Below are 25,253 nucleotides of genomic sequence, written 5' to 3'. Positions count from 1 at the left end.
GTTCGGACTTAAACAAACACAATAGGATTGCTTATCAAGTAAATAGGAATTAACGTTTGTGTAATTTACTTTAATTATAATAAAAAAATTATAATGCGGAAAATAAAAGTAAATGACACAGCAAGATTTTGTTAACGAGAAAACCGCAAATGCAGAAAAAACCCGGGACCTAGTCCAAAATTGAATACTCTCAGGATTAAGCCGCTACACAAAATTACACTTAACTTCGTATAGTTGAGACCAAGTAACTAACCCTATAGTTCACCTAGTTCCGTCTGTATTCCATGCCTCCGACTAATGAATAAGTCACGTACTTGGAACAATCTCTTTGGTTCGTATTCCAAACAGTAAAGGAACAAGAAATATGTTTGGTATCAACTCTATTCAACCAAGTGATATGAGTCGGACAAAGGCTCTTCCGTTTATCTCAACATAAACTCCTTCGCCGGGTCTAGATCTATCTTATGTTCAATCACCCGAAGATAATCAATTAAGATTAAGCCAACAACACCTTTAATCCGAAGAACCGTGTTTATGTGGGTAAAATACCCGATGGCCACGTGTCAACATCTCAAGGGATGAATACATGATAGGATGATGAGATAGGAGCATCGAATCATCCTCTAAAAAGGAGAGTTTGTCTCAGTCGAGGCGCCTGCTACTGCATCACATGAATGACGGGTGTAAGGAGCAGTCTAATCCGCTCAGACGGTCAAGTCTAAAAAGGAAGACCGCATTTAATGAAGGATAAGGACGAGACGTGGGCAGATCTACATCGTGACGGAAGACTCGGACGATCTATACTACTGCCCAAAGGTGATAGTGCCCAAGGTTCTCCACAGAAGAGTAGCGCGATAAGAAGAGGAGCAAGACAACTCGGAGAAAGAACCAGACAAGCCATCACGAGGGGTAGTATGGAACCAGTCCGAAGCAGCAAGGCCGATGAATGACAGCTCACCAATCTCGGACGATCAAGCCATCATGAGTTTATTTCGCCCATAAATACCAGTCCATGTAGAAGGAGATGGACAACTTATGTAAGATTAGATGGTCTTTCTACAAAGAATTCATGAGAGAGATCTGGATAGAGAGAAAGTAAGAAATCTAGAAGAGATTTGTAACTCCTTCAAGGGTAAGACCTTATAATCAATAAGAAAACATCTTCTTTCCCGTGGACGTAGGTCTTCATGGCCGAACCACGTTATATGCTTGTGTCAATCTTTACACTTCATTCTATTTACATCTTGTTCATCTTGAATCTTCTATGTTTAAGTAGTTTTTAGTCTTTAATTTCACTTGGGTGTAGTCATCAGAAAATATGCAACTACATTTTGGCGCTAGAAACAGGGAGGTATGAACACCTAATCTACCTCCCTCATAACAGCTATATATTGTATTCATAATCTCCATGAGAGAGATGTTACTTTTACACTATTGAATAGAGTTCTGTTGAGATGTATGAGTAGAGCTCGGACTCAAACATGATATCCACGATCTGAGAAGTCTAGAAGAACCTCAAAATCAACAGATCTACGTTTTTTCACCTATTTCCTTTAAGATTTTTTGTTATTTCGAATATTTTTATGCCTTCCTCAAAGAGCTCAGGAGAGTTGTAGATCGGAGTAAAAATGAAGTTTAAAACACTTCGGTGCTCAAACGATCTTCTCCATGAGAGAGCTGGGAAGAGACGTTATTCAGTAAACTACATAAGAAAAATATCACCTTATAAGAGTTGAAATGAAGAATTTTTTATGATGTTATTCATCAAACTCAAGATAGTCCAAGATCTCTTTCTTAAGAACCTAAATGTAAGTCAAGGGGAAGGATTAATGAGTACATAATCAATCATCAAACTTAAAGTTTGTTCAAAATCAAAAGTCAAAAGATGATAGGTGATGTTTCCTAGAATGGGAAGATATACTCAATCGTCACAATTTGGTTTTTTCTCAATAGAGGAATAACATGTGAGAGGAGGTATTTTTCTCGAAAAAAGAGAGCTGATAAAACACCTTTTCTTCATCATAAGCTCCTTGTGCAAAGAGGGAATGTTTTAACATTTTCACATGTCTCCAAAATTTACTGCAAAGTCTTCCTGTACTAAACTGTCCAGTCTGAACCCCCTAGTAATTGCACATGACCTGCAAATCTAGGGTCCCACTTTTTTGAAGAAAAGACAAATTAAGTATTATTGCATATTGGAGGGAAGATAATGGTGATGTGACGATCTGATAGCATGAGCCAAGGAGAAAACGGCGAAGCCCATCTAGAAGGACTCGACGATATGGAGCTAGGCGAGGCCATGTTAAACGGTGAAGTCCGAGGAGAGGGACAACCCGATGACCAGTATCGGGAAGGACTAATGAAAATTCTATCTCCGAAGGCGAGGGAAACCTCTTCGAGAGGCATGATGATATTCATCTAACTCAACTAGGAGGGTTGAACCGTTTTCCAAGGCAAGCAGTAAATAGAGAGGCCAAGGAGGACGATCCTTCAGACCTCGGTGATACCAATACTACCATCACAGCCATTCTGAAAGCCCAAGAAGCTCAGGATGAGAGAATGGAGAAATTAGAAAGGCGTAATAGGAGGCTGGAACGGAGAAACCGTAAGCTGAAACCTAAAGCAAAGAAGAAGGTTCCACTTGCCACCGTCGAAGAGATTCCTTAGGAAGAAAACCCCTTTGAACACTTGCAGTATGCCGAATGAGTTAACATCCCTGACACCTCTAACTAGGAAACAACGGATCGCTTTCCCAGAGGAAGCAAGGGTGTCCTCGAACACGAAGATAGCCCATCAGAGGGATCATCAGATATCGATCCCAAACATAAACGAGATAAGAATAGAATCGACAAAGCTAAAACTAACTATGAGGCCAAGAACCTCGCAGCCCCAAATCCCAAGCGACGGGAGACCTCGAGGATAACCCGTTATATCGTACACCGAACAATCGGACGATGACTCATAACGATCAAGATATCGCAACCACGAACCATCTTTCTCACCCGAGAGAGCTTTGGGAATAAAAAAGAAGGCCGAGACAAGACGAAGTGATGACCAACTCCAGGACCGACTCAACCGGCTCGAGGCAATGTACAGAGAAGCCACAGGAAAACAGGAGAGCGAGAAATTGACGAAAGTCATGCAAGAAGCAGGACAATCTCCCTTGTCTGAAATTTTTTTAAGATTGTCATTTCCAAGGAAATGCTCCTTACCGACGTTCACTGCCTCGTTCACCGGAATGGGAGACGCAATTGAGCATCTTAGAACTTACCGTATGACACTAACCCAATGGGATCACTATGATGTGGTGTTTTATAAAGTTTTCCCAGCCAGTTTAAGGGACGATGCCCTAATGTAGTTCAAAAATTTGCCTAAAGGCTCAGTGAAATCATTTGCTCACCTATCCGAGCTATTTTTAGAAACATACATTCATAATAGCCGAGTCCGGCCAGAAGTCGACGCGCTGTTCCAAATGTCTCGAGGCCCAAATGAGTCACTCCGCTCCCTGGTGACACGATGGAGGAAACTCTGTGCCAAGATCGGAAAGGTCCCTGAAAACTATGCGATCTTGGGCTTTAAAAATAGTCTTAGAACGAAAGATCTTATCTTTGTCCGCATGTATGAAACCATGCCAAAAAACTTTGGAAAACTAAGAGAAATCCAAGAGGATTATGTGGCTTTGGAGGAACTCCAAGATGGTACTTATGACATGGTGGTAAAAGGAGCTAGTAGAGGAGAAAATGTGGTAGAACCACAGAACCCTCAGGCGCCAGCCCAAGGAGCAGGGCGATCCAATAATGCGTCAACCCAGTTCGATAAACATCGTGAAAAAGCGGGGGTCTAACAACCACAACCAATATTTTGCTTAGCAATCTGTATGGACAAACTCCAATATACTTTCTAGAGAATCAACTAGACAGTCAGACTCAATCTAGAGAAAATTATATCAAGAGTTTAATATCTCAATCTCTCAATTTGATATTTACTCAAGCAAATAGAATCTGTGAGTCTTTATCAAAGAGAGATGAACTTGGACTGTACCAAAGACCAATGTCCAAGGATCAATCAATATCAATCAACAACCGTTAGGCCAGACTATCCAATTGATTGATCTAACGCACAACCTGTATTATTTCAATTATATAACAAATATAATGCGGAAAAGAAATAACACAGACACCAGAAGTTTTATTAACGAGGAAACCGCAAATGCAGAAAAACCCGAGACCTAGTCCAGATTGAATACACATTGTATTAAGCCACTACAGACACTAGCCTACTCCAAGCTAACTTCGGACTAGACTGTAATTGAACCCCAATCAGTCTCCCGCTGATCCAAGGTACAATTGCACCCCTACGCCTCTGATCCCAACAGGATACTACGCACTTGATTCCCTTAGATGATCTCACCCACAACTAAGAGTTGCTACAACCCAAAATCGTAGGCTTTAACAATAAACAAATCTGTCTCACACAGACAAGTATATCAAAGGATAAATCTGTCTCCCACAGAAAAACCCTAAAGTTTTTGTTTCGTATTTTGATAAAAATCAAGGTGAACAGAAACCAATTGACTATCCGGTCTTATATTTCCAAAGAACAGCCTATATAAATCAATCACCTCACAACAATCTTAATCGTATGGTAGAGAAATAAGATGTTGTGGAATCACAAACGATGAGACGAAGATGTTTGTGATTACTTTTTATATCGCCTATAGGAGAACTCTCACGATCTCAAGCCAATCAATATGATTGTACTCGTACGATAGAAGATGCAAGGTCAGATCACACAACTACGATAAAAGTAGTATCGGTCTGGCTTCACAATCCCAATGAAGTCTTTAAGTCATTAACCTGGTTTTAGAAGAAGAAAACCAATGGTTAAAGGAGAACCGACTCTAGCATACAAACTAGTATCACACATGAGGTGTGGGGATTAGTTTGTATAGTTGCTAGACGTACCCTTATATAGCCTTTCAAATCAGGGTTTCTCCTTGCTCACAAAGCAAACGCTATCCACCGTTAGATGAAAACCTGATTTAAATTCAAGCTAATATATCTCAACCGTTAGATCGAAATATTAGCTTGTTATACACAAATGAACTGCACACACTTAGGTTTGTTAACCGTACCCAAACGTGTACATTGTTGGTTCAATAATAGACAACCAAAAGGTTAGCCATTTGGGCATTTCATACCAACCACTTTCTTCTTCACCATAACTAGTTCAAATGACTCACGTGAACTAGTTAGAGAGTTGTTCAATTGCAAGGAAATCTCATGTACTACACAAGACACAATTGTAGCAAAGATGATTTGATTCACATGAATCGGTTCATGAACTTTATAGCCACGGTTTGAAAAAAGCATTCCTTAGTATTTATAAGTTTAAGTTCAGAAATCATCTTTAGATAAATAACCTTTACAAGTTCGCAGACAAGTTCGCGGACTTGAAGTACTCGAATGAGTTTTCAATCTCCAGCAGAAATTCTCGGGTTCGAGAACTTCGCTGGTTCGCGGACTGGGTTTGCATACTGGGTTCGTGGACTTTGGCTCACACAATCAGTTTGTAAACTCAACAGAAATTCTCGGGTTTTAGAACTTCGGCAGTTCGCGGACTGGGCTACTAGCAATTCTCCAGTATATGACTTATGTACATATTTGTTGCCACAATATACTTATATCCATTATGGTTATGTAATCTAAACTATCATTCCAATCATTGAAACATTCTTAGAGGACGTTATATAGTTGTTACACTATTTCTCGTCAAAGCAATTTTCAAGATGATCGAAACATACATGACTTGCGTCACTAGGTAAAGATAAACATGGTTGAAGCGAAACGCTTACCCACACATATTACGAGATATAGATAGGCGAGGTATACTCGGATCGAAATATCAAATATGTATAATCTAAGTCTATATATATAGCATACGACTTTTGTCTCAAGATGTAGGAGATAGAATAGATAGACTTTTGAGTGACAGATAAGTTTAAGTCTTCACATACCTTTTTGTCGAGAAGTTCCACCGGTTCCTTGAGTATTTCTTCCACTTGTATGATGAATCGCCATGAAGTCCTTGAGCTCAACTACACTTACTATCCTAGTCCGAGACTTAGCTATAATAGACTAGAAATCAAGACTTATAGTTTTGATCACTAACATTGACAAACATGCTTGATATAGCAACGCATGCGAGTTTGACCGAGCAGTGCTCTAACAATCTCCCCATTTGTCAATTTTAGTGACAAAACTATCAATACATATGGAATACAAAAAAGATAATGAAACTTTAGTAGCTCCTATTCCATAAGTATATTCTTCAACATTCCTTGAAATCTTCATCCTTCCAAGTACTCCAATGATCGCAAAGGTTGTAAGTTTAGTATCACCGTTGTTGAAGATCCGTAGCTATAACAATGACAAAGCATTGGTCTCGATCATTGTTATACAGTATCATAGTATTATTACACAGTGTCAAAGTCCAATTGTATCACAACTTCAACAATAATACAATGGTGATATGTATCCCCCCCCTTAGTCAATACTCCATCTCGATCATGGAAACCGCTCCCCCTTACACAATAATCCGAAAACCATATGTATTTGTAGTATGAACTACATATTAATTCTCCCCGTTTTTGTCAATAAAATTGGAAAAGGTACAAGAACGAGATCAGAATGAAATCACAAGAGACATTTCATGACTAATAGAAAGGATAAAAGTCATCTTAATTTAGATGCAATCATATAGCCGAAGCTAATAGCATTCCTCAAGGAGTTTAAAGATACAAGATAACCCCTCTAAAATTCCACAGCCGCACACCCCTCAAGATATGACCATTAAGCACAAGTTCAAAAGAACTCTCCCCCATTAGATGTCATTCCCAAGGGAACAACAAGAGCAACCTTAATTTCACGAGAAAAGAAAGATATTTTATTGGACACCAAAAACCATGAACATGATTTTCTATATCCAAAAACTCAATCAAATTAATGACAAGTAAATCCATGATTAATCTAATCGGAATACACAATCAAGTTTAAACACAAAAAGTGCTTAACTTAATTGTTTTATGCTCAACATAAAAAAACTTATGGAACATGTAACTACCAAAACCATTAGAAAACGATTAGGATAGTCGTTCATATACTCGACAAAAGAAACCTTATGGAATATATGAATGCTCAACTAGACTAATTATAAGAGAACCCATAATTAATCTAATTGGAATACAAACAATCAAACTGATCACGAAGGTAATCAATTTAATTGTCATTTTGTTTGCTCGGCATAAAAGAACTTATGGAACAATAACTAAATAACCAAACAAGATGATTAATTTAGTTCACAAATGCTCATCCTACCTTACGGAACAACCAACCAAGCTAATAAAAAATAATCAACTTAGTCGTATCATGCTCAACATAAGACATATTACGGAGCCTCACAGTATTTCATAAGATATGAATCAATGAAGATCAATACTGTGGAATACGAAAGGATCTATTCTATTTTCAATTATTATTTGCATAACAATAATAGACTTTATCCTTGTTCACAAAAGATTTTAACCTATCTTCCATCAAAGAATTGACAATATAGGCTTAACTTTTGTATTTGTCAAAAGTCTATTCATCCTTAAATCAATACATGAATACCGATCATGAACGACTTTAGTTTTGACAAAATATGGGACAACAAAGTTCACGGACGTAAACAAAAATATCCCATAAAAACATTGTAACATAAAAAATCATAAAGATTAAATACTGCAAACCATCATCCTCCACATATTTTTAGAATTTAAAACCAATAAACCTAAAAAAATAAACATAAGAAGATGAAAATAATAGCTATGTGTAGTCACAATCATCGCTATTCAAAGCACTAGTTATTCTTCCAACTAAACCAAAAAGAAGACATCCTAGGAAACAATAAGAACACGAATTACTCATCGTCTTCCTCATCATAGATATTCCAAGATGCTTGAATTGCGTTCAAATCCTCCTTGAGCTCGGGAAACTTTGTTCCAATCAAGGACGATTGTTCTTGAACACACTTTACTCTTGAATCAACCTTACGTACACCTTTATGAATCTTTTGAAGAAAGTTTATTGTAGTAGGGTCATTAAAATCAAGGGAAACAATTCTTTGTCGCTTGCAAGCATTTTCCCTTATTCTAGACGCGGACGAACTGGTTTGGGGACCCCAAGAGAGTTGCCAATAGAATCACATCCCCGATCTTGGAAAATACGACTAATCAAGCAAGGGTATCCCAACATTTTGACGACGAAGTCATCGAGATCATTTGAGAGATAACAAATCCACAAATATCAAGACTAGAAATACCCGAATCAAGAAAATAAACTAATTCCGCAAACTCATGGCTCCACCAAGAATTTTCAATTGTGGAGGGACAAAGATTGGGAATACCAAGTTTTCCAAAGTCCATCAAGGAAATACTAAGATCATTAGTGGGGAACTTTCCTTGACTCCAAACGACCTTCTTACCACAAAGCCCCATTGAGATATCATCACATGATGGACGTTCAACACATGGTCTAGGAAGCCGTACGTTCCCTAACGGAATTTTGGTAATCCTTGAAATTAATTCTCTATCAACAAGGAACCTTTTTCTACCAATCATGGACTTGAATTTCATCTTGTTGTAATCAACATCATGAATATTGGCATAGAAAATCCTTGTAAGAGAATCACATCCTTGACCTAGACCATCAAAGATATTTCCAAGCTTGAATTTTGAAAAGCACACCAAATCCTCTTCATGCCCACTAGAGAAATCCAACCTCTTTTCTAGAATGAAACCTTTTGAAGCAATCTTATCAAACATTCTTTCACAAGAGTCATCCACAAACCTAATTCTAAGAGAGTTTTGGTTACAAGATGGATTCAAGCTAGAGGATTTTGACCCTTTATAGCTTCTTTTTGTTCCCTTAGAATTCATCACAGATCTAAGAAATTGAAAGGAGCAAGAGGATTTTACTTACTTGAAGAGAGATTTGAACACCCTTTCTTTTAATTTCTTCAAGGAAGCTTTAATGGAGGACCAAACACAAAAACCCTAGGTTCACGTACGCGGACGGGAAGAGAAGAAGACTGGGGTGCGCGAACTTCTTCTTTATAAGAACTACACATGGGCTTGGACCCGCTTATGAACCGCCACTCACAAGAAGGATGGGGTTTTCTTAGCCATTTGCACAAAGGATATGAAATCCGTAACCACACAAGTGAATGACAACGGATGTGAATAGAAAGATAAAACAAATAACAAACCTGTACACAACACAAACCATTTCTTTCCCCATTCCAAGATATATACAAATGGGGAATTGCCAGCTTGTGACCAAGAGGGAGAATGTGAAGAAGACTTCTCATGCGACATTTCTGGTTGGTATGTGTGAACAGTCCCTGTTGTATAATCAAAATAATGATGATAGTCAGGGAAGTTAGAGCTGTCGATCCTTTGTCTGTTCTGGATAGCAGAAGGATACCTCCATTTTCTGGGTTGCACAACATTAACACTTACAGAACCCTTTTCGGAAAGATTCTTAGACTTAACCGATTTAAGTTTTTCTAAGAATTTAAAAACGCCTTCGAACGCTTGGAACAAATCATTATCAATCGATCCATTGCGATAGTATTCCTCATAGAGATCAAGAGTTAATCTAGTGAGGTTTCATATCCTTGAGTGTATTGAGCGTTTTCTCAATCCTTCCTTATTTTTATTTTTTCCTTCTGATTGATCCTTATCATCTAAAACTTCCCTTTTAGATGAAGTAAAATTATTATGAAAAACCAGATGTTTTGACCATAATAATTTTTGAAAAATCTTTACGGAATTCTGGCGTGCGTTACAGATGCCAAGACCAAGTTTTCCAAAGAAATTTCCTATAGGTAAATTTATGAGGAACGAGCAAACACAAACTTATTAGGTTTACGATGTTTGCCTGCTCTGATACCAATAGAAAAAGCGGGGGTCTAACAGCCACACTCAATATTTCACTTAGCAATCTGTATGGAAAAACTCCAATATACTTTCTAGAGAATCAACTAGACAGTCAGACTCAATCTAGAGAAAGGTATATCAAGAGTTTAATATCTCAATCTATCAATTTGATATTTACTCAAGCAAGTAGAATCTGCGAGTCTTTATCAAAGAGAGATGAACTTGGACGGTACCAAAGACCAATGTCCAAGGATCAATCAATATCAATAAACAACCGTTAGGTCGGACTATCCAATTGATTGATCTAACGCACAACCAGTATTATTTCAATTATATAACAAATATAATGCGGAAAAGAAATAACACAAACACCAGAAGTTTTGTTAACGAGGAAACCGCAAATGCAGAAAAACCCTGGGACCTAGTCCAGATTGAATACACATTGTATTAAGCCACTACATACACTAGCCTACTCCAAGCTAACTTCAGACTGGACTGTAGTTGAACCCAAATCAGTCTCCCACTGATCCAAGGTACATTTGCACCCCTACGCCTCTGATCCCAGCAGGATACTACACACTTGATTCTCTTAGCTGATCTCACCCATAACTAAGAGTTTCTACGACCCAAAATCGCAGGCTTTAACAATAAACAAATATGTCTCATACCGCCAAGTCTATCAAAGGATAAATCTGTCTCCCACTGAAAAACCCTAAAGTTTTTGTTTCGTTTTTTCATAAAAATCAAGGTGAACAGAAACCAATTGATTATCCGGTCTTATATTCCCGAAGAACAGCCTAGATAAATCAATCACCTCACAACAATCTTAATCGTATGGTAGCGAAACAAGATGTTGTGGAATCACAAACGATGAGACGAAGATGTTTGTGATTAATTTTTATATCTTTCCTATCGGAGAACTCTCACGATCTCAGGCCAATCAATATGATTGTACTCGTACGGTAGAAGATGCAAGATCAGATCATACAACTACGATAAAAGTAGTATCGGACTGGCTTCACAATCCCAATGAAGTCTTTAAGTCGTTAACTTGGTTTTAGAAGAAGAAAACCGAAGGTTAAAGGAGAACCGACTCTAGCATACAAACTAGTATCACACGTGAGGTGTGGGGATTAGTTTGTAGAGTTGCTAGACATCCCCTTATATAGCCTTACAAATCTGGGTTTCGCCTTGCTCACAAAGAAAATGCTATCCACCGTTAGATGAAAACCTGATTTAGATTCAAGCTAATATATCTCAACCGTTAGATCGAAATCTTAGCTTGTTACACACAAATGAACTACACACACTTAGGTTTGTTAACCGTACCCAAACATGTACATTGTTGGTTCAATAATAAACAACCAAAAGGTTAGCCATTTGAGCATTTCATACCAACCACTTTCTTATTCATCATAACTAGTTCAAATGACTCACGTGAACTAGTTAGAGAGTTGTTCAATTGCAAGGAAATCTCATGTACTACACAAGACACAATTGAAGCAAAGATGATTTGATTCACATGAATCGGTTCATGAAATTTTTTATGGTTTGCAAAGGCATTCCTTAGTCTTTATAAGTTTAAGTTCAGAAATCATCTTTAGATATATAACCTTTACAAGTTCACAGACAAGTTCGCGGACTTGAAGTACTGGAATGAGTTTTCAAACTCCAGCAGAAATTCTCGGGTTCGAGATCTTCGCTGGTTCGCGGACTGGGTTCGCGGACTTCGACTCACGCAATTAGTTTGTAAACTCAACAGAAATTCTCGGGTTTGAGAACTTCGGCAGTTTGCGGACTGGTTTCGCGGACTTGGGTACTAGCCATTCTCCAGTATAAGACTTATGCACATATGTGTTTCCAAAACATACTTATGTCCATTATGGTTATGTAATCTAAACTATCATTCCAATCATTGAAACATTCTTAGAGGACGTTATATAGTTGTTACATTATTTCTCGTCAAAGCAATTTTGAAGATGATCGAAACATACATCACTTACGTCACTAGGTAAAGAAAAACATGGTTGAAGCGACGCTTACCAACACATATTTCGAGATATAGATAGGCGAGGTATACTCGGCTCGAAATATCAAATGTGCATAATCTAAGTCTATATATATAGCATACGAATTTTGTCTCAAGAAGTAGGAGATACAATAGATAGACTTTTGAGTGATAGATAAGTTAAAGTCTTCACATACCTTTTTGCCGAGAAGTTCCACTGGTTCCTTAAGTAGTTCTTCCACTTGTATGATGAATCTCCATGAAGTCCTTGAGCTCAACTAAACTTACTATCCTAGTCTGAGACGTAGCTATAATAGACTAGAAATCAAGACTTATAGTTTTGATCACTAACATTGACAAACATGCTTGATATAGCAGCGCATGCGAGTTTGACCGAGCAGTGCTCTAACACATCGGACTGGAGGATGGAAAGGGCGAGATCAGGCCCAGCAAAAGAAGGGAAAATTCGTAGACCCAGTCTACACGAAGCTGAACACCCCCATATCTGAGATCCTCAAAAATATCGACGGAAAGCATAAAATCAATTACCCATGGAACAGAGGCCAGCATCCAGAACGAACCAAAAGCAGAACTGACTTATGCGAGTTCCGCCAATTCCACAGCCACATGACAGACTCGTGTAGAGACTTAAAGAAAATGGTGCAGGATATTATTGACGAGTGAAATCTCCAAGAATACATCGCACAACCAGCGATCCCACTCACCGCAGGAGCACCCATCCATCGTGTGGAGATCCCTCGTAAATCACAATACTTAGGATACAACACGATATCGCACTCAGCAATCACTGCTCCTATACCAGAAGGAAGTATAACAGGATGAATCCACAAAAGAAACTTCGAAGGTGATGAAGTTTTCAGTGTGGCCATAGAACCTCCGATTGAGGAGTGTATGAAACTACCCATCAGCTTTTCAGCCTCAGAGGCACCTGATGGAGGACGAAACCACAACGACCCACTGGTGGTCACAATGGCCATTGCACTTCCCAGGAACGAAGGCGGGGAAGGAAAACCTAGAGAACTACCATGGCATTACCCACAATCTTGATCGAATGAGGTAGTTCTGTCGAAATCTTGTTTTATGAGACATTCAAACAGTTGGGCCTTGGAGACGAATGCCTTATACCCTCTACCTACAACATATTAGGATTCAATGGCTCATCTACCCGCCCAAGGTGATAAATAACTCTGGAGATTCGTGTAGGGGAAATCTTTACACTCACCACATTCTGCATAGTGGACGTAATCTCACCATACACTGCCATTATCGGGCGATCCTGGATCCATGGAATCAAAGGGGTTGCCTCGACGTACCATCAGAAACTAAGTTTTCCTACACCTGGTGGAATCACCGAAATCCAAGGCGATTCGAACGAAGCTAAATACTGTTACAATATGGACGTACAAAATGGTGAATAAAGGGTGAATTCGTCAAAGGCCAAGGAGGATAAGGAAAGAGATAAAGAAAGTGCAAGTGTCTACATGACAAGCACGAACGAGACCGAGAACTCGGACTTTACATCTGACACGAAAAAAGACGTGTCATCAAAAGCCCTACAAAACCTTCCCAATAATGGGGAAGGAAGATTAAACCCCCTAATCACAAGAGATAACATCGGGAGACTCATTGATATAACGCCTAGTTTAGAATTGCTATCATTAATGGATAGCTACTATGGGTACAAGCACATCCTCTTTGAAGAAAAACTAGGGGCAGCACCTCACAAGGTCCCCTCGATAAAGGCACAATAACTGTCCTAGAAAAAGAAGCAACGAAGACGGAAGGCAAACTACTCGTGACTTCGATAAAAGAAAAGGAAGATGAGAAAATTTTCGTCTACTTAACTACTACCAACATATCCATTGGTGCGGTAATGACACAACTCAAGGATAATACAGAAAGGCGGGTCCGCTCCATAAAGCGAATTCTGAAACCAACATAGAAGAATTACTCGAAGAAGGAGGAAATCATACTACCACTAATATATGCCACGCACAACTGGCAAAATCACTTCCAAAAGCACGTTGTGACTAGAAATGTGACAGAATTCAAGCATCACCATACCGACGACACTAAAAGAGTATCCAGATGGAAGGTCCAAATCGGACAGCTTAGAATCAAGTACCAACCCTGGTCAAGATCACCAGAAGACAAGAGAACACTTTTTGATGAAAAGGATGAAGAAGAACGTCTAGAAGAAAAAACAGGAGGTTTGGCACATCCTATAAATCTAGGGCCTACCCTCTATTCTTGGACATGTATCAGAAGACGAGGTGGTCTCGAAGCAACCCTACAAAATGATACAACATCTTGAATGGCTGACGATGGATACTATACAGCATGAAGGCAAGTCTCTGAATTACAGCTCGTTGGCCAAATCTAGCCAAAACAATCAACACATGATAAAGGAAAAACTCCCATGGTCCACACGAACGCGATCCCAATAGACAAACTTGGGGATCGGAGGAAGATCCTATCCCGAGAAGGTTCGGACGTGTACAATACAGAACGGGCAAGCCAACAGTTGGCAGCCCGGGCGGAAAAAGAACCCATCAAAAGCAAGGTAGTTAGGAGGAACACCTCGCCAGAACAAGAGAAACTCAAACTGAGTCGTATCATGAAACAATGAGAATGGAGCACGAAAATCGCTCCAATTAAATGTAAAGCAACCAAAACATCTTTTTGGAATACCAAATGAGCATATGGTGCTTAAATAGCCTTCCAAGGGGTTAACATTTTGAAGAATGGGTTCTATCCCTATTCGTAATAAGGTTACGAACCTTACCCAAATATACTAAGGGTCCACCGAACCCTCTTTTGAAAATAATAAAACTACTCCTTTTGTGTATTCTTGCCAATATTACAGTTCCATTTCTTAGTTACGTTTTTTCGTTTTTTTATTTTTTATTTTTCTCGCCTTTTTTGCTTCATACATGCATATAGATTAATCACACCATGCCTACATTCTAGAGCAAAGTCCATCCAAAGCTATGGCACGGTGCTAGCCATACCTTCAATTCCACAACGAATGATGCGGGTCAAATAACCTAAGCTACCTTACACGGACGACAGACCTAAGATAATGCCATCACAATCATGATATCAGATGACATCCTGCCATAACAGGAGATACCCAGATTCAAGATACTTACCTTCGGCCAAGGCAAGAAGCACTCGACCGAGGTATCACTCTTCGAAACATGCCTAAAGCGCATAAACAGTGACTCAAACATCTGATCACTCAGCCAAGGGGCAAGTGTAACCTAAATGGACACTACAAAAGAAAACATACAACAATAAAAGGGCTAAACGAAAGTTTTTACAATCAAGGCCCAACATTGTAAGAGGTGACATATCCAATTAAGGAACTGATCACTCCTTGGCTATGTCATCCAAGGTTGGACCAATAATGAACATCCGAAACTCTTTCAAAGCCAATAACGATAGACCATTGCGTGATTAAAAGCAATACGTGACTAACTATAGTGATAGATAAGTTATTCAAAAGTATCAACACACCTTCCACATGAGGACTTACCAAAGTAGATGTGGCAAAATAACGCCTCCCGCAGTTGTGGACTTTCCAAAAGTACGAAAATGTTTTCATAAAGAAGCATAAGAAACTATCCAGCTATGTTCATTACATACACCCTTGAAGAACACCGGAGACCAAAAGAAGAAAACTAGAAAGCCCATAAGAGGCAACACTTACACGAGTATGGAGGCAGATAGACTCAAGTCTGTCCACCATCAGGAGCATCTTGATCAACATCCACCCGACCTTCACCATCAAGAGCATCCTTCTCAACATCCGCCTGACCGTCGCCACTAGGAGCATTTTGCTCAGGCTCGGGATCGACAACCGGTGAAGGAACCACAATGCTCGCAGCAGCAGCAGCGGCGACTCGTTGGCGCTCACGTAACACGGCAGCCTTACAGGCCTTCGCTATCAAAGCCTTTTACTCTGCATGAAGGTTGCTCAACTTCTCATTCTTGTTTGCACGTTCAGCTTCCAATTCCTCTTCATGTTGGCTTACCAACTCGTTGAGATCCTCATCAAGGTTACGCCTAGCATCTCTCTCCTCCTCCAGTTGCTTCTCCAGCTCAGCCCTTTGCTTGCAAGCCTCTGCAAAAACAAAACAAAAATGATTAAACTAGGCAAGATATCATGCCAAGACGATGCACACATTTTTCAAATGAGTAACCTTCATTCTCAAGTAAAACGACGACTAAGTTCTGTTCTAATCTATTTTTTTCAGAATCTAGAACACTGATTCTCGCTTCCGCTAGAGTTATGATCACATCACCATTGGGGCATGATAGCATATGCCTATCACAATCCCTCTCAAGCGCGATATACTCCCGCTTAAGTTGTCTCAGTGCTTCCCTATCATCATCATCTTGCGCCAGCAGAGGCAAATGATTGCACTGTCATTCAATAAGTTCATCCTTATGCACATGCAGGAACTTGATCTCATCTGAACGCTCCACAGCTACCTTCTTAGCCTTATCTAGTAACTCAAGAAGCTCCACAATACGATCCCGGCGTACTTCTACATCCTCCTGCAACCTTGCATTCTCTTGCTCCAAGGAGTCAATCTTACACTGGCACGCACTCACATCGAGTTTAAGACTGCTACAATATCTAGCATGTCTATGACCATCATTATCTAGCTGCTCCTCCAACCGTTTGACCATAGCTACCAATACATGGGCTAATTCAGAAGTCTAAACCCTACCATGGAAAGTCAAAACTGAGATACAGGAGCACGTAAATACCTTCTAAATCCTTCTTCTCCTGACGAAAAGCTAAAGCCCCATGCTTAGCCATCTCCACAGCAGAACGAAGATGCTGAACCTCCTGTTCAGCAGTTCCGCCTCTCCTCTTCGCAACATGAGTCTCGGAAAGCATACCAATCCTCAAATTTTTACTCTAAGTACACCAAGACCACAATACTAGTCAAGACCAAAAAAAAATATAAAAAAATAAAATAAAAATAAATAAATAAAGAGCTGATAGTTCACCACATACGGATAACACAAGTTGCTGCTGCGCAGACTTGGGCAAAGAAGTCAAGATACGAGCTTACTCGTCCTCGCTCAACTGAGCATACTTATCCGAGCATAACACCTTCATCGCCTCGGAACCACCACTCAACCAAAGCGTAGCGGAAGAGGCACTATACGGATTCGCTGAAGAGCTAGGAAAGCCACCAGCAAAGTTGATCGGTACACCAGGAGTACCAACCCTCGGTACCGTCACGAGGCTACTACCTATGTTCTCGCCGCCACCCCGAACATTAGCATCAGGAAGAGCACTCCTGCCAGCGACATCTCTCGCCTGGGGCAGACTCGCTTCCGGTCCAACATCTGTACCAGGCTCAATGGGATTGTCCAATAAAGCTTGTTCAAGATCATCAAAGAACGACTCAGTAAGATCCAACACTTCATTCTCACCAAACAAAGCACCAATATCCACTTCCATGGCATGCTCGGCGACATCCCCAGAAGCATTCGATGGCCCAGACCCATCAACTAACCTCTTCCTCTGCCAAAAACATAAAACGGATATTAAGGAAAAAAACAGGGGCAAGGAATATATATATATATATATATACGTCAAAATGTTAAGAAAGTATTTTTTTACCTTAGCATCCTCAGTATCCCGAGCAGACTGAGACAAACACCTACGAGAAATGACCCATTTAAGCTCCCAAGGCCTATAGGAGGGCAGATCGGCATGCATCTCAGGAATACAAGGAAGAACATTACCAATCTCATCCACCAAAGATGTAAGGTCCCACAACCCGAATAGGAGCAACAAGCCATTTGGGATCGTGAGTCTCGCGAAGCGTACGTTGGATGGCAACAAGAGGATTTAAATCGGTCATAAGCGGAGGACCTCGGAGAGATTTTCGAGACCGAGAAATCCCAACCCCAAAACCATCATAGGTATCGGACTGTTGACACCAAGAGTTCTCCACGAAAGTACCAGAAGTCAATAAATCCTTCTGAGAAGGAACGAACTGATTCAACTCGTGCTCAGTAACCTTAGCTTGTCTTCGGCGAGAACATTCTCGTGCGATCCTGTAGAAATTTCCATCGGGCTGAAATATGGCTCGTTGCGGTTCAAGCTTACACAATACCTCGTACTGAAAAGGATCTAACGGACAGTACAGAGGAAGACGAAGTCCAGCGTCGATTTGACCCACCGCGATAATGATTTCATTGGGACCACACGGATTCTTCTCAAAAGATCCTTTGAAAAAACACCAAACTGACCCTCAGGAGTAGAAAAAGAAATTTTAAACCGTTGGAGACGATGTATAACCCTCACCGATTCCAAGAAGGCCTCATCGGAGATACCATAAGAATGGTTGGAACTCGGATTTTCTCATCGGAGCTTTCCCGGGGATACTGAAAAACAAAAGAAGGAAGTTAGGACGACGACAACCAAAATAAACATACACCGGTAGGAAAGCCGACGACGGTGACAATAAAACTTCACAGTCGAAGACAGATAAGGAAATCATCAATAAAAACGGTCATGGTGATCACAAAACCCAAGAAAGAAAGTGGGGAAATGACCAGAACCGTTGATCCTAACAAGCATAATGATCACATAATCCAAAAATAACGATGTAAACCATCGTAGAAAACAAAAGAAAGAGCAAAGAAAGGGGACCATACCGTCTTGAGGTGCAAGATGAGGAGTTTCTCCAAGATATCATAAACTTCTTTATAGGAGACAGGAAGTTAAGAAGAAACAGTAAGAGACAAAGGAGAGAAAGAATGAAAAAGCTCTGAACTCTGAAAATAGATATTAAAGGCGACATTCTCTCCTCCCAAAATATTTTATAAGAAACCGAAGGACCCCCAACCGGCGCCTCAAGTCCAATGGATAAAAATGCACTAAAAGTGCAGACGTGGCGGAAATCGCGGACGTGGCGAAAAAGACGGGACGGTTACATAGTTTTCTTCCCATCATGACCTTGGCAAGTTGCAAAGAAAAGGAGCAAAATGTGTGGGTAAAATACCCGATAACCACGTGTCAACATCTCAAGGGATGAACACATGATAGGATGATGAGATAGGAGCATCGAATCATCCTCTAAAAAGGAGAGTTTGTCTCAGTCGAGGCGCCTGCTACAGCGACACATGAATGACGCGTGTAAGGAGCAGTCTAATCCGCTCAGACGGTCAAGTCTAAAAAGGAAGATCGCATTTAATGAAGGATAAGGATGAGACGTGGGCAGATCTACATCATAACGGAAGACTCAGACGATCTATACTACTGCCCAGAGGTAATAGAGCACAAGGTTCTCTACATAAGAGCAGCGCGATACGAAGAGGAGCGAGACAACTCGGAGAAAGAACCAGACAAGCCATCACGAGGGGTAGTATAGAACCAGTCCAAAGCAGCAAGGCCGATGAATGACAGCTCACCAAGCTCGGACGATCAAGCCATCAGGAGTTTATTTCTCCTATAAATATCAGTCCATGTAGAAGGAGATGGACAACTTATGTAAGATTAGATGGTCTTTCTACAGAGAATTCCTGAGAGAGATCTAGATAGAGAGAAAGTAAGAAATCTATAAGAGATTTGTAACTCTTTTAAGGGTAAGACCTTATAATCAGTAAGAAAACATCTTCTTTCCAGTGGACGTAGGTCTTCATGGCCGAACCACGTTATATGCTTGTGTGAATATTTACATTTCATGCTATTTACATCTTGTTCATCTTGAATCTTGTATGTTTAAGTAGTTTTTAGTCTTTAATTTCACTTGGGTGTAGTCATAAGAAAATATGCAACTACAGTGTTGATGCCGATCTACTCAATTAATCAATCCAATCTACCACAAGGATAAACCAATTACTAATTGGATCCTATTTTACCCAAACAAGTATTGTGCACACCAAATATTATAAAACCCAAGTCAGATATTCAATATCTTCTTTGTCTTCAAATATTCTTAAAACTTCAATAAAAACCTGCACACAATCACTTGAATCTTTTGTGATCAATCACGCACAGAACGGAGTCTGTTAACATGATTATCACAAGATCATCTTTAGAACTAACAACAGTCTAAAGATCCCTATCGAAATTCTGAACTAGTTTAAGTGAATCTTATATCAGAAGAGAATATTCTCAAGAATAAACAAACTAGGTGCAATCAGATTTCAACCACCGTTAGTCAATCAAATCAATCGAAAACGAAGATAAACCGCAATTATCTAGTTTCCCACCAACGGGTCGTGCTAGAGATTCTCAATCCCAAAGAAGACTTTAAAACGAGCGGCCGTAAGAGATTTCACATAATTAGATTACTCTCCTCTCCGATAGGCGGCTACACCAGTAACAAAGACAAAAAAGGAAGTTTATTATTACTAAGGATTAGTTTGCTAGAAAGAAAAACTTCGTGTATTTATAGACAAGGAAGTTTGGACACCAAGGAATTTCCAAAACCGAAAATATTCTCAAGATATTCATAAATGCACAGATTCGGTTTTCATAATTTCTGGAAATGCTCTGTCCAAAAATAACAATCGAAATCTCTCGGAAAATCTAATTAGTAAATGCACATTAATAATTCTATAATTTCCCTACAAAGTTAAATTAATAACCTTAATTAAAAGATTTTTAATTTACTTATGTTTCGATCTTGGGATTCTCTTCCCTTAGCCGTTAAGGAATATATTTGAACAATTATAGAAATAAACATTCACAACACATGTTCAAAGTTTGTCGACATCTTTACTTTGTAAGTTCTCTTTCACACTTACAAACTTGAAATCGATTTGCCACACTTCCAAACAAGTTTAGAATTGGTTCATCTGACTTTCAATAACTACGTGATTGATCAAACCAACATTCAATCACAATCATGGGTTTACAGTTCTACCAAAACAAGTTTCGGTTTTACCTCCATGTGAGTACTACGCATAGTCACACTAGATTTTCAAAAATTCGGTTGACTAGGTACTAGGATCGGTTCCCCTTTCTGCTATAAACCTTGTTGCACCCTATACAAGGATCGGTTCCCCTTGATGTACTGCACCCCTTACAAGGATCGGTTCCTTTCCCCTACTAGGATCGGTTCCCTTTCCCTTACGAGGATCGGTTCCCTTTACCTAAATAGGATTGGTTCCCTTTCCCCAAGGAAGACATAATCTGATCATACCACAGGTGATTACTTAAGATTGGTTTTACTAATAAAAGTTATACCAATACAAAAGTCAGGACTTTGTGAACAGTTCTACTAAAAACACAACAAGTTGTGAGCGGCTATACTCTATCACACATATTGGTTGTTATAAGATATGCAATGAATAACAAAACCAATAACTCCTGGGAATTTCCTAACGGAAAGAACCTCGAAGTAATGAAGGTTAGACGTACTGACTCATAAAAAGCATGCGAAAAAGGACATACGTATCATGAGACAAAGATGTACTTTCGTCTTCGGTTGTAATAACACCAGTACATAAGTATCAACCGAGTATGGGATAAGCTCATGGTTTTTAAAATCGTACGCTTTACGATCCAAAGCGTGCGTTTCAATTGAAGAAAACTTAAAACGATTCAAAACGTATGAGTGAATCGTTTTTCCCTAAAAGCGTAAGATTTAAATTTAAAAGCGTATATTCTCTTTAAATGTGCGATTGTGTGTTTTGTTTCTTTCCATTTTTTTATTAATAAAACTCAATCGGAAGGCTAAAAGATGGTCGATTGGTAACCCCGATACATTTCATCTTCACTCATCCCATCCTCTAATCCACTGTAGTGTTCCAAAAAATCCACTTTCTATTAGCTTTTAATCCAATTTATTCATTCCATCGGTGTGTTGCTATTAAGAACTCAAGAATCATCCCTCTGTTTGATTTACCATCTGAATCTTCTATTCTTCTTCCTCTAGTTTCAATTCCAACCAATTTCAGATTCAATTGCCAGTCTCCATCGAAATTAACCGTGAAAAAGCGGGGGTCTAACTAGACAGTTAGACTCAATCAATAAAAAGATATATCAAAGGATTTATATCTCAATCTCTCGATTTAATCTTATTCAAGCAAACTGCGAATCTCGATTAAAGAGAGATGACTTGGATGGTACAAAAGACAAATATCCAAGTAGCAATCAATATCAATCAATAACCGTTAGGTCGGATTCTCCAATTGATTGATCTAACGCACAACCTGTATTATTTCAATTATATAAATAAATATAATGCGGAAAAGAAATAACACAGACACCAGAAGTTTTTTTAACGAGGAAACCGCAAATGCAGAAAAACCCGGGACCTAGTCCAGATTGAATACACACTATATTAATCCTCTACAGACACTAGCCTACTCCAAGCTAACTTTGGACTGGACTGTAGTTGAACCCCAATCAGTCTTCCACTGATCCAATGTACAGTTGCACCCCTACGCCTCTGATCCCAGCAGGATATTACGCACTTGATTCCCTTAGTTGACCTTACCCATAACTAAGAGTTGTTACGACCCAAAATCCCAGGCTTTCACAATAAACAAATTTGTCTCACACAGACAAGTCTATCAAAGGATCAATCTGTCTCCCACAGAAAAACCCTAAAGTTTTTGTTCCGTATTTTGATATATAATCAAGGTGAACAGGAACCAGTTGATAATCTGGTCTTATATTCCCGAAGAACAGCCTAGATTAATCAATCACCTCACAACAATCTTAATTGTATGGTAGCGAAACAAGATGTTGTGGAATCACAAACGATGAGATGAAGATTTTTGTGATTACTTTTCATATCTTTCCTATCGGAGATATCAAATCTCAATCCAATCAATATGATTGCACTCGTACGATAGAAGATGCAAGATCAGATCACACAACTACGATAAAAGTAGTATCGGTCTGGCTTCACAATCCCAATGAAGTCTTTAAGTCGTTAACCTGGTTTTAGAAGAAGAAAACCAAAGGTTAAAGGAGAACCAACTTTAGCACGCAAACTAGTATCACATGTAAGGTGTGAGGATTAGTTTTGCAGAGTTGCTAGATGTCCCCTTTGTTTATGGGTGAAAACTATTTCTACTAGTTCTTGGTAATTTTGGGTGTGTGGATGAGTAATGAATCTAAACCTTAAAAAAATGCACTGCACGGGAGTGCTTTCTGATTCGAGAGATCAATCTATACAATTCTGGCCTAAACCAAGAAATGGCCTTTCCAGACTTGCCCCGGTCACAAAGTGAAGGAGACAGGGTTGATCTTAGGGAGGGAAGCGAAGAAGGTGTTGAGATTGTGATGGTGTTGGCTGTTTATGACTTATATCAGAAAATGAACTGGCTTGCAAATAATGAAAGTTACAAGTTCTGGTGTTTTCTGGATACGATGACAACACTTAGTTTTCACTTGTGTTCTCTGCCTATTGGAAAATAGGGAGGAAAACCTATTTATACAAGTCATAAAGCACAAACCTCGTCTCTCGTAGGAAGTGGAGGAAGTGGAGTGATGGAGTAGTGGGGTCGTGCTGGTGATTGTCACACGATCATGTCTAAGCACACTTCTCCCATCATCACTAACCGTCCATGCCTCCTGACACGTTCTTGTAATGACGCGTTGCACACTCCACATTGTAAACCGCCAGACCAATACCCCAGTAAGTATCCCCCAGTTTGTGACATGTTTGATGTCTCGAGTGTGTGGATCGTGGGACCCACATGAAGTAGCATACGGTGCTATATTAAATAACTGAGTTATTTAGGAAATCGATATACATGAAATATCGTGTATACTCTATGCATGTAATGCATCGAATATAATCAATATGTATGAATCGTTGTTTTAAAGCTTAACGGAGTAAGTCGCGGATTAAGCGTCTTAAAACAGCTGCATGCCTAGCCATCTTCGAGTGACCGTCCGAGGGTGCATAGGCAATCCCTTCCTTGGCCGACCATTCCATGTGGTAGAGTGACGGATGGTGATCACCAGGACACATCATTGGTTATTTAACTCCTAGCTTGGGCTGCCCGATCAAGCTGGTAAAGTTGGACGGACGAGATGATCAATGACGCTCATCTGCGACTGTTGATAGAGTTTTAGGGTTTTGAAGAGGTGTGCAAGCATCACTCTTCAGCTTGACCGAAATAAAGCATGGGAGACACTTTTGGCGGGATCAACCGGGCGTGTGTATAGACGGCCTGCCGGTGTGCATGTCCGTACCTCTTTGTCTCATGAAGGTGCGATCTATGCCACTCAATTTAATCGGCAAAGAGGAGTGACCGAGATCGATTTGCGACAGGAATCCTATGCCGCAAAGGATTCTTAAAGGGACCACGACATGCCACCTTCAAGGCGCGCGATTCGATTCGAGGCATCCAACCCTGCTTTATTTTGGTCGGTCGGACATAGGCATAGATGGGTCCACGGTGATCACGTTGATACTCTCTGGACTTCCTTAGTCTATATCTACACGCTTCATCCAAGCTGGCGAAGATGGACGTTCGCGATCGATTTACAACACATGTAACATGCCGCAAATCCTAATTAGGGTTTCATACCGGTTACGCGCATGCTACTTCGGCCGTCCGATTTGACAGGACATGCTCCTCTCTAGGGGAGGCGGACTGTGTGGGACCCACATTGGGCCGGCGGTGAGCATGATGGTACTTGTCCCACGGTCATAGGCTTGATCTAAGCCATCCAAACATGCCGGTGAAGTTGGATGGTTGCGATCGATTTAAGACACTAGTGGAATTTTCCGCGACCCTTAAGCATCACGCCGACCATACTTCAAGCAAGTGTTTGCTGCTCTATGGCTAGGTCTTGAGAGAGTCGATCAGGTAGGTAGAGAGTGGGCCCACCAAGGTGCATAACAACACCTGACCGATCAACTATGGGATAATCCACGCCGTCCAATCATGCTGGCGAAGTCGGACGACCGCGGCTTATTTTGAAACTGCCATTGGTAGTCTTGATCGTACAGACTTCTTCCGAGCCTCTCAATACCGTCTCGACCATCCTACTCCAGGCTGGCGTTCGGTGGTTGATTTGGAGGTATGACATGTGTTCGGCCGACCAGGGTATAAACAGGCCTGTTGATGGTCTTTGCGGTGATTGCCTGCTCCTGTTAGGGTTCGTCTAGGCTGGTTAAATCATGCGGCCAACTTGCGTGGTCGTGGTCGTTTCTGAGACTGGCACGGACAGTCCATATTTCCCTTAGGGAATTAAACATGCTCGACCGGGAAAATATAAGCATGCCGGTACGAGAT

Source organism: Papaver somniferum, chromosome 10 (assembly GCF_003573695.1).
Source record: "Papaver somniferum cultivar HN1 chromosome 10, ASM357369v1, whole genome shotgun sequence".
Lineage (NCBI taxonomy): Eukaryota > Viridiplantae > Streptophyta > Magnoliopsida > Ranunculales > Papaveraceae > Papaver > Papaver somniferum.
This window is presented reverse-complemented; position numbering follows the sequence as displayed.